The sequence below is a fragment of the Psammomys obesus genome, unplaced genomic scaffold (genome assembly GCF_907164565.1).
Source record: "Psammomys obesus unplaced genomic scaffold, mPsaObe1.curated_primary_1811, whole genome shotgun sequence".
Taxonomy (NCBI): domain Eukaryota; kingdom Metazoa; phylum Chordata; class Mammalia; order Rodentia; family Muridae; genus Psammomys; species Psammomys obesus.
In genome coordinates, this window is record NW_026590062.1 from 23,295,340 (window position 1) to 23,311,041 (window position 15,702).

Below are 15,702 nucleotides of genomic sequence, written 5' to 3' on the forward strand. Positions count from 1 at the left end.
TCCTTCCTTCCTTCCTTCCTTCCTTCCTTCCTTCCTTCCTTCCTTCCCTTTTGCCATAGGTTAATTATTTCAAATGATGTTACGAAGTACAACTTTTGGGTGCTAGGGGATGACTCAGTCAGCATGGTCTTGCCTTTCAAAGTATAAGAACTGAAGTTTAGTTCTCATCACCCAGAGAAAACCCAGGTGCTGTGGTTTGCTCTGTAACTCCTCCAGCACTGCGGGGCCAGGAGGGTGCAGTAAGGTAGTTCTGCAACTAGAACTACAGGTTCCTGTTGGCCTTGTAAAATGAGTGCTGGGAACCCTAACTAGGTCCCCTGCAGGAGCAATACTTTCTCTGAGCCATCTCTTGTATTTTAGACAGTGTTTTGTAGCCAAGGCTGACCTCAAATTTATTGTGTAGTTTAGGATGACCTTGAACTCTGGATCCACCTGACTCCTGGATTGTAGGCAAGTATCACTAACCTTAGCTTAGGTGGATTTTTTTTAACCTGTTTTTACCTGTTTTTGTTTTTTTTTTCTTCCTTTTTTGAGACAAGTTCTCAGCATGTAGCCCTGAACTCTTCTGTAGCTCAAGCTGGCCTTAAACTTACAGAGATCTGTTTGCCTCTGTCGCCTAAGGCACATACCCAGCCCTTGCTTTATTTTTAGATAAGGTCTCTTGATACAGCCCGGGCTGGCCTGGAACTCTATATAGTCCAGTCTGCCTTTGAGTCCTCCTGCCTTGGGACTTCAGAGTTGTGTTATTAGCGGTATGATTGTGTGTGTGTAGGTCATAGGACAACCTACTAAGTAGGTCCTGGATATTGAACTCAGGTCATTAGACTGTATGTTTTTTGTAGCTCAGGATGATTTTCAGGTTGTGGTACTCCTTTGCCTTCACTTCCCAAATGCTGGAGGTACATGGTACTGGGGATGACAGAACATTGTTTATGTTAGGCAAACTGGACCCACTGAGCTATAACCCAGCCTATGAGAGAGAAAGAGAGAGAGAGAGAGAGAGAGAGAGAGAGAGAGAGAGAGAGAGACTGGGGATTGAACTGAGGGATTCATACATGTTAAGCATATACCTTGCTGATTGAGCTACATCCTCAGTCATTTCTCATTGTTAGTTTGACCTCACTTCTCATCCCAGCTTACCGTGTTTTTTTTTATTATTAATTACACTTTATTCATTTTGTATCCCCCCATAAGCCCCTCCCTCCTCCCCTCCTGATCCCACCCTCCCTCCCCTTTCTGCATGCATGCCACTCCCCAAGTCCACTGATAGGGGAGGTTCTCCTCTCCTTTCTGATCTTAGTCTATCAGTTCTCATCAAAAGTGGCTGCATTGTCCTCTACTGTGGCCTGGTAAGGCTGCTCCCCCCTCAAGGGGAGGTGATCAAAGAGCAGGCCAATCAGATTATGTCAGAGGCAGTCCCTCTTCCCATTACCGTGGTTTTTATTTTTGTTGTTTTTGAGGTGAGATTTTATAATGCAGCGCTGACTGATTTGGAACTGGATCTGTAGATCAGGCTGATCTCAGACTCACAGAGATCTGACAGCCTCTGCCTTCCAAGTACTGGGATTAAAGGCATGCACCACCATGCCTGGCCTACCTTTTTATAAAGATGTGTTTTTCACTTTTTTATATTGGAGGTGTTTTATCTACATGTATGTTGGTGCACCACATGTGTGTGGTGCCTGTGGAGGCCAGAAAAAGGTATCAGATCCCCTGGAACTGGAGCTATACATGATTGTTGCCACCACAAGGGAGCTATGAACCAAACTTTATCCTCTGGAAGAACAGCCAGTGCTCTTAATGGTTGAGCCCTGTCTCTAGCTCTGCAATCAACATGAGTTTCCTTTTCCCTTTTTTAAAAGACTTATTTTAATTATGTGTGTGTGTTGTGGATGTCTGTGTAGGCAGTGAATGGTTTATATGAAGGTCAGAGCATTGGGTTTCTCAGAGGAGTTACAGGCAATTGTGGGACATTAGATTTGGGTACAGGGAACTGAACTGAGGGTCTCTACAAGAGCTGTACATGCTTTTAACTGCTGAGCTATCTGTAGCTCACAGAGGGCAGAAGGTGGCTCTCTGGAAGCTGGAGTGAGAGAGTGTGAGCTTCCTGGTTGGGTGCTAGGAACAGACTGTGGGTTCTGTGGAAAACCAAGAGTCATTAACAGCTGAGCCATCTGTCTTGCCACTCAGCATGGTTTTGAATATGTACTTGTCTCGACCTCTTACATATTCAGCAAGCGCTCTAACAACTTGCAGGACTTAATGCTCTCCTTTCGTCATGTGTTTTCTGGAGACCAAACTCAAGTTGAACTCAGACTGTCAGGTTTGTGGCCAAGTGTCTTCATCTACATGGTCCTATGATGTCATTCACTCGTGTCCTGCATGGTCCCATGTTGATGATGGTTGCATGTGTCCTGCTTGGTTCCATGACAGTGGTCAAAGTTGTCTTGCTGGTCCCATGATGATGGTCTCACGTGTCACCGATGGTCCCATGGTGACAGTCACACGTGTAGAGTTTTTATTAAAGGACGGCACGTTCCACTCCCAGCGCTTCCACTGCTCAGTTAACCCACCTTAAGTGCGTTGTCTCCTTACATATAAGCAAATGGCTGAACACCTTCCTTCTCACACTTAGCTTCGAGACACAGGCATGGCAGGATGCTGATGCCCGCTGACTGCACCAATGAACAGTGACTTAAGTGCACAAATCCTAGTTGAGTTATGTTATGAATTATCTCATGTGGGGTGTTGGTGCGTGTTTAAGAATGACGTTTTCTGGAAAAAAAGTGTGCCCATATGTAATTCATGCTGGTAAACATTCACATGTGAGTCCATTAGCAGTATGAGTAATGCAAAGCATGTGCAGCTATCTGTCTGTCATTTAGAAACAGCAAAGTCCAGGGCTCTTTACGGACTTCAAATGATGCTCTTCCTGGTACGGGCCCACGTCTGTCTCTGTCTCGCCTGCGCCTGCAGTGATGGGTGCAGTGGCAACACAAATGCTGGTTAATTTGTCGTCATTGGTTAGACGGAAGTGACACAATGAAAAGCTAAGGATCCTGGGATTTTGCTCATCTTTCCATGACTTGTGCGACCTTGATGAGTAGGACAATTTTCAATTATTGGAAGAACATTTATTTTTTTAATAATGTAAAACGAATAGAAATGCCATATGTGTCTGTGCGTGTATGGTGCATATGCATGCATGTGTATGTGTCTAGGTGCGGCTGCCTACCTGTGCATACATGTGTGCAGGTCATAGATTGACAGCAGGTGTCTCTGTCATTAACCATCTTCTTTGAAGACGTGTTCTTCTGCTGACCCTAACCTCTAGTTGGCTGTGGGCTCTGGGTGTTGTGCCCAGTTCGTGAGACCCCCAAAGACCACCAGGAATCAACTCTGCCACAAAACACATGACGGTTTATTTAATACAAGCTTGGGCTCGAGTTGCAAAACTTCCTGTGGAAGCAGGAGATGAATGCATCAGGGCAGTCTAGGGGAACAAGGTTTTTAAAGGGAAAAACTGCAAGCATCAGGTTACATGCCTTGGCGTTACATGATTGGGTCAGGGAAATTGACTTTTGAAATGATTGGTTTACTTTAGGCATCAAGACCATAAATGGTTCTGGCCTGGCCATCTGGGCTGGTTTCCTAGCCACTGCATCTCTAGTGGGCAGGAAAAGAATGTGGTAAGGCCAGTTCCTTCCTCCAGGTGGCTGGACATGTCTCCACCTTGCTGGCCTTTGTTCAGGCTTGTGCTTTAAACTTTGAACCAATACCTCAAAAAAACTAATTTTTAATTCTTTGGTCTTTCACAGGGTCCTCTTGTCTCTGCCTCCCATGGGATTACAAGTGCACATCACCACCTGGGCTTTCCACCTGGGCACCATGGTCTGCACTCAGGTTTTCATGCCTTCCCGACAGGGTGGTGCCCTCTGAGCCACCACCCCAGCCTCCAATGGCATTCTTTTAAGTTGACTTGGCATTGACATTTTAACCCTCACTGTGGAAAGTCTAGATAGTCAACAGGAACACAATGAGCCCTAATTGGCATCACCTGCTGAGTTCTGCAGTCTACTTGACTCTACTGTGATGGGTTTAGCATCTCACTCAGTTTTGCCTACATGAGGTGGGTGATTCCCCGCTCCAAGCTGCTTCCACCATGGGGACACAGTTGAGACACGTTGAGTCCACAGACAGTGGTAATTGGGAAGGGAGGTGATATAAGTATTATCATTTCAGCATATGCATTGTAGGTCACATCAGATAGTTTTGCAAGCAGGTGTTAGCCCTGAAACTGGGAGAGTGGGGGTCGCAGGTCTCTATAATTGCCAGCATTCAACGTTGTGGGTGTCTTAGCAGTACCATGGTTTCATGAGTGTGTTTACTGTGTGTTGTGTAAATGCTTCCTAACTCAGAAAAACTTTTCTCACATGTGTTGGCTGTATTTTGATCAGTGATGTTCTTACTTTCTCACTCTGATCTGTGGACATTAAGCCATCTGTCTACGTTGCCGTCTTACATCAGCTAACATGTAGCACTTTCGTCTTTGTCATCCCCAGACATTTTATCTCTGTAACTGTGGCTGAACTGCACATATGTAGGAGTTGGTACTGTCTTTTAAAAATCTGCGGCAGCTTTCTTTTACTGTCACCTTGTCTTTGAGAGAAGAGCCCTTAGGTTGTGGTAAGGCCTCTTGATTTTACATTTTGTAAATGTACATCTGTACATTTCTTGTTGAGCTAAAGTTTCCCCAGTTTCAAGGCTGTCAGGTTGCTGGGGGTTTGGGAGCTCTGTTTGAATGTGGTATTTCCTAAATGGGAAGATTGGTTGTGAAATCTCAGTAACCGTCTTTCTTTAATTCTTTCCTCCTTTCTCAGAACTCTACCCATGCTAGCCGTTGTGCATGCTCCGGAAAGCATAAGCCAAAATGCAGGGGAAGCCATTGCCCCTGGTCTGTGTGCCCTCGGCAGCCCAGGCACAGCTCACATTGTGTTCTGTGCTCAAACCCTCTCCCTGCTCTGCCCCCTTAGATTAGCTGCAGTGTCTTCCCACCAGCATTCACAAGCCCTGGCTGGCCTGGCTGCTGCTACCTCTTTGATGGTGCCCTCAACCCACTGAAATCTGTGCTTTTGCCCCTGTTCTTGGAACTTGTGAAGGACACAGCCACTTGAAGAAGGATGCTTCTGCTCCTGATGTTCTGATGCTAAACAGTTCGCCATGTTTGGCTCACATGTGGACTATGTCCTTTAATCTCTGCCTAGGCCTCATGAGGACAAGCTCTGTCTGTTTGCTTCATTACTGAATTCTGTGCCTAGAACAGAGTCTGGCACCCTAAACTGGCTCGTAAATAGCGTGGACAGGACATGCATATTGGGAAGCGTAGTGCTTGCTGTGCATCTGTTAGCTCTTAGTGTCTTGACGGGACCACGCAGGGCGCTGCAGCCAAGACACTGATGCTGTTTGCACTGTCAACATGCATTGCTGTGTGGACCAGCGGGGCTACAGTGAGCTGTAATTTGGGGGCCTCGTCTGTCTAACATTTCCTGTGTTTGCGTCTGCCATAGTCATCTACAGTTTAGCTAAGACATTCTGGCCACTGTGTGTAGTTCACTGCTTGGCTAGAAAGTTGGTATCTTTGTTGAACAGGAAAATCGTTCTGCTGATCTGAAACCACCTCTTCTGTTCCCTCACCTTGGCCTGGCTCCTCTGTAGTGACGTGGGGCAGCTGGTGGGGGATGTCGCCCCAGTTGAATATCCCCAGCATATGTGGCACCCAAATTCCTAGAACCCTTCTCCTTATGGCATGACGTGTGAGCCATTGATATCTGGTCCTCATTCCCCGGGTATAGTCCCCTCAAAGTTGTATCTGTAAAGTGCTGTGAAATTCAGGGCACAGGGCCAGCGACTGACTATATTTGATCACTGGCTCCCACACAGTGAGACACTGCAAAGTGAGATACAAGTACTATCTGCATTTGTGGATGAACTATACTGATCATTGCCTGCAAGCTATAAATATTTGCCTCATCACTTAGTGCCTCATTTTCTTCAGATAGAGTGACTGGGCCTTACTCAGAAAACATCCTTAAGGAAGGTGCCTTGATTTGAATAACTTATAAATGATTGAAAAGAAGCTACGTATTTTACTTTCATGGAAAAAAAATGTTGGCTGGCCTCCACAGCGTCAAATGCTTGCTAAGTCTGACCTTAATATTCTGGAACATTTCAGCCTAGTATCATGTATAAGTCACAGCATCCCAAGTGATGGTATGGGTTCTATGGCTTGAAAACTGTCCTTTTCATTAAAGTAGTGCAGTTAATCGGTTGCTTATTTCCAGGTTCACGGCATTTATTGTTGGCTCTCCCTATTCTTATTTATTTATATTCCCGTTGGTTATAAGGACATCGGCTGCTCATTTTTTACTGATGATTTGGCTTTACCTTTTTCTCCCTTCAGCGTCTTGAACTGATGTGGTCCTCACTGGGAGATTTGCTTGCCTCTGCCCACACTCGGGGCAGGTCCATCAGTGGCTCGCCGCGCTTCTCCCTTCCACTCCGCAAAAGACTTTTACGTCTGCCATTCCTCTCCTCCGCGCCATCACCCTTCCCAGCAATAGCCAGCGTCCCTGTTCGGTCCCACTGAGGACTGTCCCCACACTGGACTGGATGATTGGTGAGGGCAACACAGTGCATTGTCATCCCTGCCCTGAAACTAAATTGCCATTGATGGGCTGTGTCACCTGCCCACAGCCACCTTCCTATAACCCCATGCTTCCTGTTTGCAGAGACAGAGATGGGCCTTTTCCTTCCTCTGGGTGCATGTCGGCCTCCCTGTCCTGTGGACGTTTGTCTGAAAGTGAAGTTTTAACTTGACTTTTAATCAGGCAGGTGTCAAGTACAAAGACATGTCAGGGCTTGGGTTGACGGGTCTCTAGAATGCTATGAAGTTGGCTTGTGACCTGTCGCTTGGTTTAGATTTGCTGGTGGGTGGTTCGGCCACAAGTTTGCTTGTTTTAATAGTCCATTTTAATATGCGCCCCTTGAGCTGCAAGGATATCAATAAAGCATTTAACCTAGCCGCTGCCACGCCACTGCCAGTAAATCCTTAAGAGCAGGTCACCAGAACGTGGTGTGATCATTTCCCGAGTACTAGCACCTCTGCCAAGAGAGCTATTTGGTTCCTTTTGGTAGTGACCGTGCCTTCCTGTTTCCCCCAGAAGTAGAATTGGAGCCATCTATCATGTTCCGTTGTGTCCTCATGGTGGCCTTTGCCCTTCATTTTTATATCGCACAGAAAAGGGGCAAATTCTCTTGGTGGGGCAGGGTGGGGCGGGACCCTAGTGATTAGGGCTGTTCTGGGTGGAAATCTGAGACCTCAGAGCATTTCTCCTGCACTGATGACTGAGTCTTGGCAGAACCTACAAGTCTTTCTTTTTCTTAAAACCACAGTATTAGTAAAAGAGCACATCTCTTGAGGTCCTACTCCTGTGATTGAAAAAGGTGCTTGGAGCAGAAGGAAGAGGCGGGAGCAGTGAGAGGGAGTTTGGGTGGCAGGGCAGATGGAATAGTTCTGTGATGGGCCCTCAGAGCTGCACTGAGGGATACCCTTGTGACACAGGCACAGAGGAAAGCGCTGTACGTGGGATATGAGGGGCGGGCGGGGACGTGTCCCAGGTCCATCTTGCCTGCAGCCTTTGTACTGGCTGCTCTGGGGGATTGGCTAGCTCTGCCACTCCCTGTGCTCAGGGTTAAGCAACCCAGGCAGCTGTGGGATTGAACCAAGGAACGGCATTGCTTTTGGAAGTCAGGAAGAGGGCCTGAGCTACGTTTTTCCGCCCCAATGAATGGAGCCTACCTTTGCTTCGACCTGGATCTTTGGCAAAAGGCTGAGATGCAGGCACATACTTGGCCTTTCTGACACCCATTTTCCTTGTGTATAAAGAAAGGGAAAGCAGCTGCTGCAGTGTCAGACTGTCTGATTCAGCGAGGCGCCATGTCAGCTCTTCTGTCACAAGGGTTTCCAGTAGAGCCAGTCAGACGCAGGGGTTCCCCACACTCTTGGGTCCAGTGAGGGTTGTGAAGGCGTCCCTGGGCCTGTCCCCGAAGAATGTGGAGGTGAGGATGACTACATAAGTCTGACTATGTGATCACCTTCTGACCAGCTAGGTCAGGTAGGATGGCATCTGTAGCTCAGGGCTAGGGTGCTTGCCCAGCATGCACAGGCGCTGAGTTTCACCGTTGGCTCCTACCTGTTGACACACACCCTCCATAGACATATGTACATATGTACACACATGTACACATACATACAGACATGCACACACACATACACAAACATACATGCACATACGTGTACACATACACACATACACATCTATACACACAAATACAAACAAATATACGGACACACATGCACACACATACACAGACATGTACACATACATACATATACATGCACATACATACATGCATACATACATGCACACACGAACAGACATACACACACATACATACACGCACACTCATGGACATGCATGCACTCATAGACACACTGTATGCTGAAAGCCTAATGATATCAATTAGAGTTATTTTGTCACTGACCATAACATTTTTATTCATACCTCTAGGTAAGGAAAAATATGCAAGATGGCCCAAGTGATGATGAAATTCCCAAGTTTGATGGTGCTGGGTATGATAAAGATTTGGCGGAAGTCCCGGAGAGGGACATTATATCCAGGAACCCTAGCATTCACCAGTGAGGGTCTTGAATTATAGTCAAGAAGAAAACATATCATAAGGGTGGGTGGATTGCTGTGGATCTTGTCTCCTCCCAATCTCCTGATAATAACAGTTCTGTCAGAATGTAACCAAGGAAGCTCTACATGTTATTGTTGACATGCTGACAAAGTTTGCTCAGTTAAAAGATGTTCTAATTAATAATGCCAGTGTGTGTTTACTGGCCATATTTTATTTTAAGATTTATTTATTTATTATGTATACAGTGTTCTGCCTGCATGTACACCTGTGTGCCAGCAGAGGGCACCAGATCTCATTATACATGGTTGTGAACCACCATGTGGTTGCTGGGAATTGAACTCAGGACCTTTGGAAAAGCAACCAGTGCTCTTAACCTCTGAGCCATCTCTCCAGCCCCCTCACTGGTTATTTTTTATAGAAGAATTAGAATACAGTCTTAATAAAGGAATTGTTTTGTAAGTAAACAAGTTTAAACTAATTAGCTTTGACTGTAAGTCAGAGGCATCTCTTGAATTAGCATGCAACCGTTCCTTCACAGGCACCACAGAGTGGATCTGGAGGAAGCCAAGAAGTTGCTCCAGGAAGCTGTGGTCGTCCCCATGTGGATGCCGGAATTTTTCAAAGGGATCAGAGGCCCTGGAAGGTGAGCGTGCCTGACAGCCCTGGTGTGGGGATGCTTGCATAATGCAGGGCAGTACTGCTGTGTGTCTGTGTTAGCACCAGCAGATCGGGCAGCCCACCTTCACCTCCCTACCCGGGTGTGGATTTGTAGTGGGTTACACTGCAGCCACATAGCAAGGATGGGCTTAGAGCGCTGAAGTGGCCATCTTCAAAGTCCTGTGTATGATAGAGGTCGTCTGTGCTTCAGTGGCTGAGCTAGAGGTTAATTAGAAGAATGTTGGGATGTCTTTTCTGCAAATAAAAAGTTTAGAAACTGATGTGTCTCTCTGTGTGTATGTCTGTGTAGGGGAACATGCATGCAGATGCCTCCACAGGCCAGAAGACGGTGTTGGATCCCCCAGAGCAAGAGATAAGGGTGGTTTTCAGTCTTACGTGGGTGCTGGGAACTGAGCTCAGGTCCTTTGCAAGAGCAGCAGCCCACCCCCATGGTCCCAGAACGGTTGCTGTAAGTAGTCCAGACAAGTATAGGAATGTCTCCCCTTGGGTTCCAGAAAGGTTCTTTCTGAATGCACAGGAAAGTTCCTTGTTTCCTGGGGCTTCTCTTTTCTCTCTCCCCGCTTCCTCTTTTCTTCCCTGTCTCTTGTTTTATCAGACAGCATCTCTTCTGTAGTCCAAGCTAGCCTCCAACTCTGAACACTGCATGCACACTTCTCAGGTGCTAGTGTCATGGCTGTGCGCACCACGCCTGCTCAGCCTGTCTATCATGAGCTCTTCTCTGGCAACCTCTGACCACCTCTGACCAGACACACCTGGAGACACCGCCACCATTTTCTTGATGCTCTTGCTATATGCAACGGCCTTTATGTTTCAGTGGGGATCCTCTCAGATACCAGCATTATCAGATGATGAGCATTTGTGAACAGCATTTCAATCTAGTGTGTTGTTTAATTCATCTTGCAATTTCAGGGTGTGCTGATGGTCGGACCCCCTGGGGCTGGTAAGACTGTGCTGGCTAAAATTGTGGCATCTGAGTGTGGGTCAGCCTTCTTCAATATCTCCTTGGATGTCTACGCTGACATCCAAGTACAGAGGGGAGTCTGAGAAGATGGTCTGTCTGGTGTTTGAAATGGTATGTGATGCTGTGTCCGTATTTCCAAGTGCTGCCTGTCTATCTGTCTTGGCCTGTGAGTCCTCATAACTGAGGTCTGTGCACATTGTAATCTTCTGAAAGAGCAGTGTGGGTATTTTCTACGAGTTGTGGACACTTTAATTATTGTGGATATTGCCTGCTGCTTGGTGTGTCTTCAACATGTCTTTCTCTGTGAGAGGAAAAAGGCCCTTTGGCTTCCTGTCCACTGAGGGTGATTGGCAGTTTGGATGTTTAGTGAAGGGATGGGTTTTAAAAATCAGGTAGAGGCAGATCTGTCTTTAGATATTGATTTATTTAAAATTGTTTTCAGTAAGGTTGTTGTTTTTTTTTTTTTTTTTCTATGTAGCAGCTCCAGACCAATCAGGGCTGCGCAGTGAGCAGCCTCAAAAAATAAAGATAAAGACAAAGTAGAAAAAAAAAAAAAGGATTTCATGAGTTACTACGCATGTTTTGCCCAGCAACACCAACTACATAGGTTTTACTTTTGGATTGCCTTTTCGTGACGTGATAGCCATGACAAGGTAGTGGTGGCACTTCAGGGGACAATGAGTGCACCTGCCGTTTGCACTGTTTTAGAGTGAAAAGCAACAGTTACTTAAGAATTCAGAGTGCTTTGTGAGACCCTGAATGGTCACGTTAACGGATTCTCCTCAAGGCTAGGTTCTGCACACCCGCCATGGTCTTCATCGACAAGACAGACTCCATCTGCAGTGGGAGAGGGACTTCGGATGAACATGAAGCAAGTCTGCAGGGTCACGGCCGAGCTCCTCATCCAGATGGACGGTAACCAACACACCATACCGGCTAACACCGTCACTCCTTTTCAGCTCTGCCTGCATGTGTGCTCTGAAAGTCCTCAGTGAGCGGAACAGAAGGCAGCTGTCTTAACCACCCACTCAACCACGCACCTGGTCATGCATCCTCACGGGCTTACGGGGCACTCACAGTGAACCACAGAGCAGTGCAGGTTCTATGCTAGGGGGCAAAGGCCTGCTGTGCCCCCTGAGGAGACCCTGGGCCTTCAGACCATGGAGGGCTCCACAAGGGCTCCACAGTTTCAATAATAACACCAGGGCACATTTACTGCTTTTGCTTTAATTCTCTCACACGTATGTAGTAGAGTAGTCAAGCGTCAGCAAAACCTGGGTGAATCCCAAAAGGCAGAGAGCTGAAGCAGATGGGAGATGCAGCAATTCTCTTATTTACTCAAATATTGAGCCTTTTAAAAAGTCTTCTAAGACTTGGGAGCTTTTGGGACTATGCTTGTCTTTCATAAAATATGTTATTTAATCTCAATTTGAGGAGCCAAGGAGTCCTATTTTTACAATGAATTAATACTTTGAACAATCTGTCTGTCTATCTGCTTGTGGTGCTGGGGCTAGAATTTGGAGCCCTGAGTCTGATAGGCAAGCAAGCACCATTGAACCAACACCTAGCCTTCCCGTGTTTTAGTTTCTAGTGGCCAGTTTTGATAGAAAGAGTCAGAGAATGAGAGCTCCGTGGGGTTCCAGATATTTTTAAGAACATCAGAGGTTCTGAGATCAAACCCTTTGAGGCCAACCAACTCTATATCAGAGGCAGACAGCTGACCAGAAAGCCACACAGTGTTTCTCTCTGTGTCAGAAGGAACTGTGAGTGTAGGAGTCATAGTCTTCAGGGCAGGAGGGCTGTAGCATAGCAGCCAGAGGGGCTTTGGTGCCCTGGCTAGAGTCGTCCAGCAAAGAGGGAAAGCATTTGGGGAGGAGAGTGAGGGGCTCAGCACTTGTGCGTAGACCGCTCACCCTGGTGGTTCTGAGATAGACAACAGGCAGTGTAAGCAAACTATAGGAAAAGATAAAACTGTCTAAAATACCCAGCAAGTGCCATTTCTGATCATTTACTGGCTTTGAACACTCGGTGTCTTAGTTACTGTTCTATTTCTGTGAAGAGACATCATGAGCAAGGCAGCTTACAGAAAAAAGCACTTAACTGGACCCTTGCTTTCAGTGTCAGAGGGTGAGTCTTTATTATCACAGTTGGGTGCCTGGCAGGCATCATGCTAGAGAAAAAACCTGAGAGCTCACATCTGATTGCAGCTAACTGACACATCCTCCAGCAAGGCCACACCTCCTAATCCTTCCCAAACAGTTCTACAAACTGGGGCTCAAGCATTCAAACATCAGAGCCTATGGGGGCTATTTCCATCCAGGCCTCTGTACTTAGGATGGTGCTTGGCATCACATAGTACACAGTGCCGGGTTCTAAGAGGCCAACAGTGACAGTCCATGCTGGGAGACCTGTCCCTCAGCCAGTGAGCCATTTCAGCTCTTATTTATAAATGGAAGGAATGTGTCTTATTAGGAAGGAAAGCATAACAGAAAACATTAGGTACTTAAGATTGGGGCCAGGGAATCACTGGATATACATTCAGCCAGCAGGAGTCCATTCAACAGTACTTACAGAGCTGCTTGTTTGTTGGAGAGATTTAGTCCTCATAAGAATGATTCAAGAAGGCATTAAGTAATTATTTATTATGCTTGTTGAACTGAGTTGCTCAAAATCTGGTACTTTGATAAACAGTCATGTTTGTGAACTTATGTATGAAATGGCATTTCACTGTGTATTGCCCTGAGCCAATTATGCATCCTCAAAATTTTTGTTGTTGTTACTTTTTTTTTTTTTTGAGACAGGTTCTCTCTATTTTGTAGATCTTGCTGTCTTTGAACCTGCTAGTATAGACCAGGCTGGCCTTGAACTCAGAGATTTTCCTGCCCCTGCCTCCCAAGTGCTGGGATTAAAAGTGTGCACTAACATGCCCAAGTGAAGTTTTTAAACCTAAAATTTTAATTGTGAAGATGCAGGCAGTGCACACAAACCCTTGGTTGTTCTGGTCAACAACACTATGCAGTGTTTCAGCTGTTCTCACTTCTTGAGGAAAGTGAGAAAATTTAAAAAAAAAAAAGAAAAACAAAGAAAAGAGGCAACTATAGTGAAAACACTAAGGAATTGAGTGGACCCCAGATTCTGAACTCTCAGAAGCAATATGCACTAATTTCTTAGAGACTGGAAGAGTCCTGCACAAGGTTATTGTGTGCTCTGGTTCCTTTGTTCTGCTCTGTGTTGATGCCTGGTTTTCCCACTCTATCGAAGTCACAACGATGGTGATGTAGCCTCCTTGAGGTCCTAGCAAGAGCTTGTGTAGCTAACACTTAGAGATACCGGCTGAGGAAAAGGGTTTAAATGGCCATCACAAAACCCTGACTCTGTGCTCCCTGTGCCTAGGAGTCGGAGGAGCCTTAGAAAACAATGATCCATTCAAAATGGTAATGGTCCTGGCGGCTGCAAACTTTCCTTGGGACATAGATGAGGCTTTACGAAGGAGACTGGAGAAAAGCATCTACATCCCTTGCCCGACAGGTATGCTGCCTTCCTCTTACTGGGTTTGGAACTTTCTGTTGTTTCCTGTTAACCGTGTTCTATGGGTTTCAATCTCTGCCTGCTGTTGCTGTGTTTGAGGACCTGTGTGGCATTAGAAGGCTGGTCTGAGTGACAGAAACAGAGGCCACGTGAAGTCCTTTGCATTTCAGGGCAGTCTTTGTGCTGACAAGTTTGGTGGCATTTGAGTTCTTTTAAAATCGGGTTTCGCTAATCTGTATTTAAATACATATTTATAAAAAAGTTGTCTTGGGTGCTTTCGAAAGTGATTTCCTCCTGAATGCTGAAATTTTCTTTAGCTATTTTTTTAATATTTTTCTTTGAGATAAATGTGTATGTAATGAAAGGCGTGTATCTTAAGTGTGTGATTGATTTGATGAGCTCTGTGAAGTGTGCTGTCAAGTTGAATCGGTGTCCTAGCTAGGATGGGATAGGATGGAATGGGATTGAATGGAATGGGGTAGGATAGGATGGGATAGGATAGAACAGATAGACAGGACAGGACAGGGATGGGACAGGAGGGGACAGGATACATAGAACTTTGTGTTCCAGCAGAGGGCTTCTGTGTGTCTCAGTGGTTCCCCAGCTCTCACATATATCCACAAATCAATCACCATGTTATATTGTCACTGTCAATATCACCATCAGTAAAAGGGAAGGCCGTTACTGCTGCAACCTTGCCTCAGATGTTCTCACCAATGTTTCTATGTTATTTGCCCTGTTCCATGTGAAATGGTATCTCATTATGGCCAATCTGTGTTTCTCTGATGACTTAAGACACTGAGCACCATTTCATGAACTTATGCAGTATTCCCTTCCATTTTATAATATGTAATATTTGATTAATTGCTTTTTATAAATTCTCTTAACATACATTTTTATAACTCTTTTTCTCCATTTGTAGTTTGCTTTTCAATTTCTTAATGTTATCTCTTGATAGAGTATTTTAACTTGGTAGAGACCTTTTGTCAAGGTTTTGTTTTGTTTTGTTTTATTAATAGGACTTCCTGTATTGTAGGAAGTATTTGCTTACCTCCAGGCTGCAAAGTTTTCTTCTTCTGTTCACTTTCAGAAACAGTATTTAGCTCTGTGATTCTCCTGGAATTCTATCCGGGGTGGTAGGATTGGCTTTTATTTCTTCCTTGTGTATATTCGGTTCTAGTATCATTTGCTGAAAGGAATTTTTCAATTAAATAAAAATCTTAAAAAGTGGCATCTTGCAGAGTATATTCTTGACAGTAATGCAACTGAATTAGGAATTAATAATGAGATATTTGGACTACCCCAATATTTTGCTACTAAACAACTTAGCTCTGAATAACAAAAAGGCCTATGAAAATTGGAAAAATAGAAAATATTTTTATATTGGTTGAAAAAAATTTGTCATATCAAATATCGTGATATGAAGCTAGCTGACAGAGTGTTTTTAGGTCTGTAAATGTGTACATTAAAAAGGAAGGCCTGAGTCAACACTATTTTAGCCTTTGAAACAGAAATTAGCCTCAGTCTGTATGGAAAATAAATTAGAAAAATGTTAAGTTAAATGTGAAGTAGAATATTAACTAGGCAAATATTTGTGTTTTTGTTTTTTTTCAAAATCTCTAGAGGGATAATGAACAACAGATAAATTATCAGTGTTAGAACTTAAGGAGTCACCACAACAGACCCCTACAGACAGCAGAGAAAACCAGAGCCTGTAACTCCAGATTGTATCAAGTGAGTGAGAATCAGATTTCCCTGAATTTTCAGGTTCCCTG

At 45.1% G+C, this 15,702-nt stretch overlaps 1 pseudogene; it reads left to right on the plus strand.

Annotated features, from left to right (window-relative positions):
- The window catches only part of LOC129675724 (katanin p60 ATPase-containing subunit A-like 1), a 57,992-nt pseudogene that overhangs the window by 39,022 nt on the left and 3,268 nt on the right, over window positions 1–15,702 (plus strand).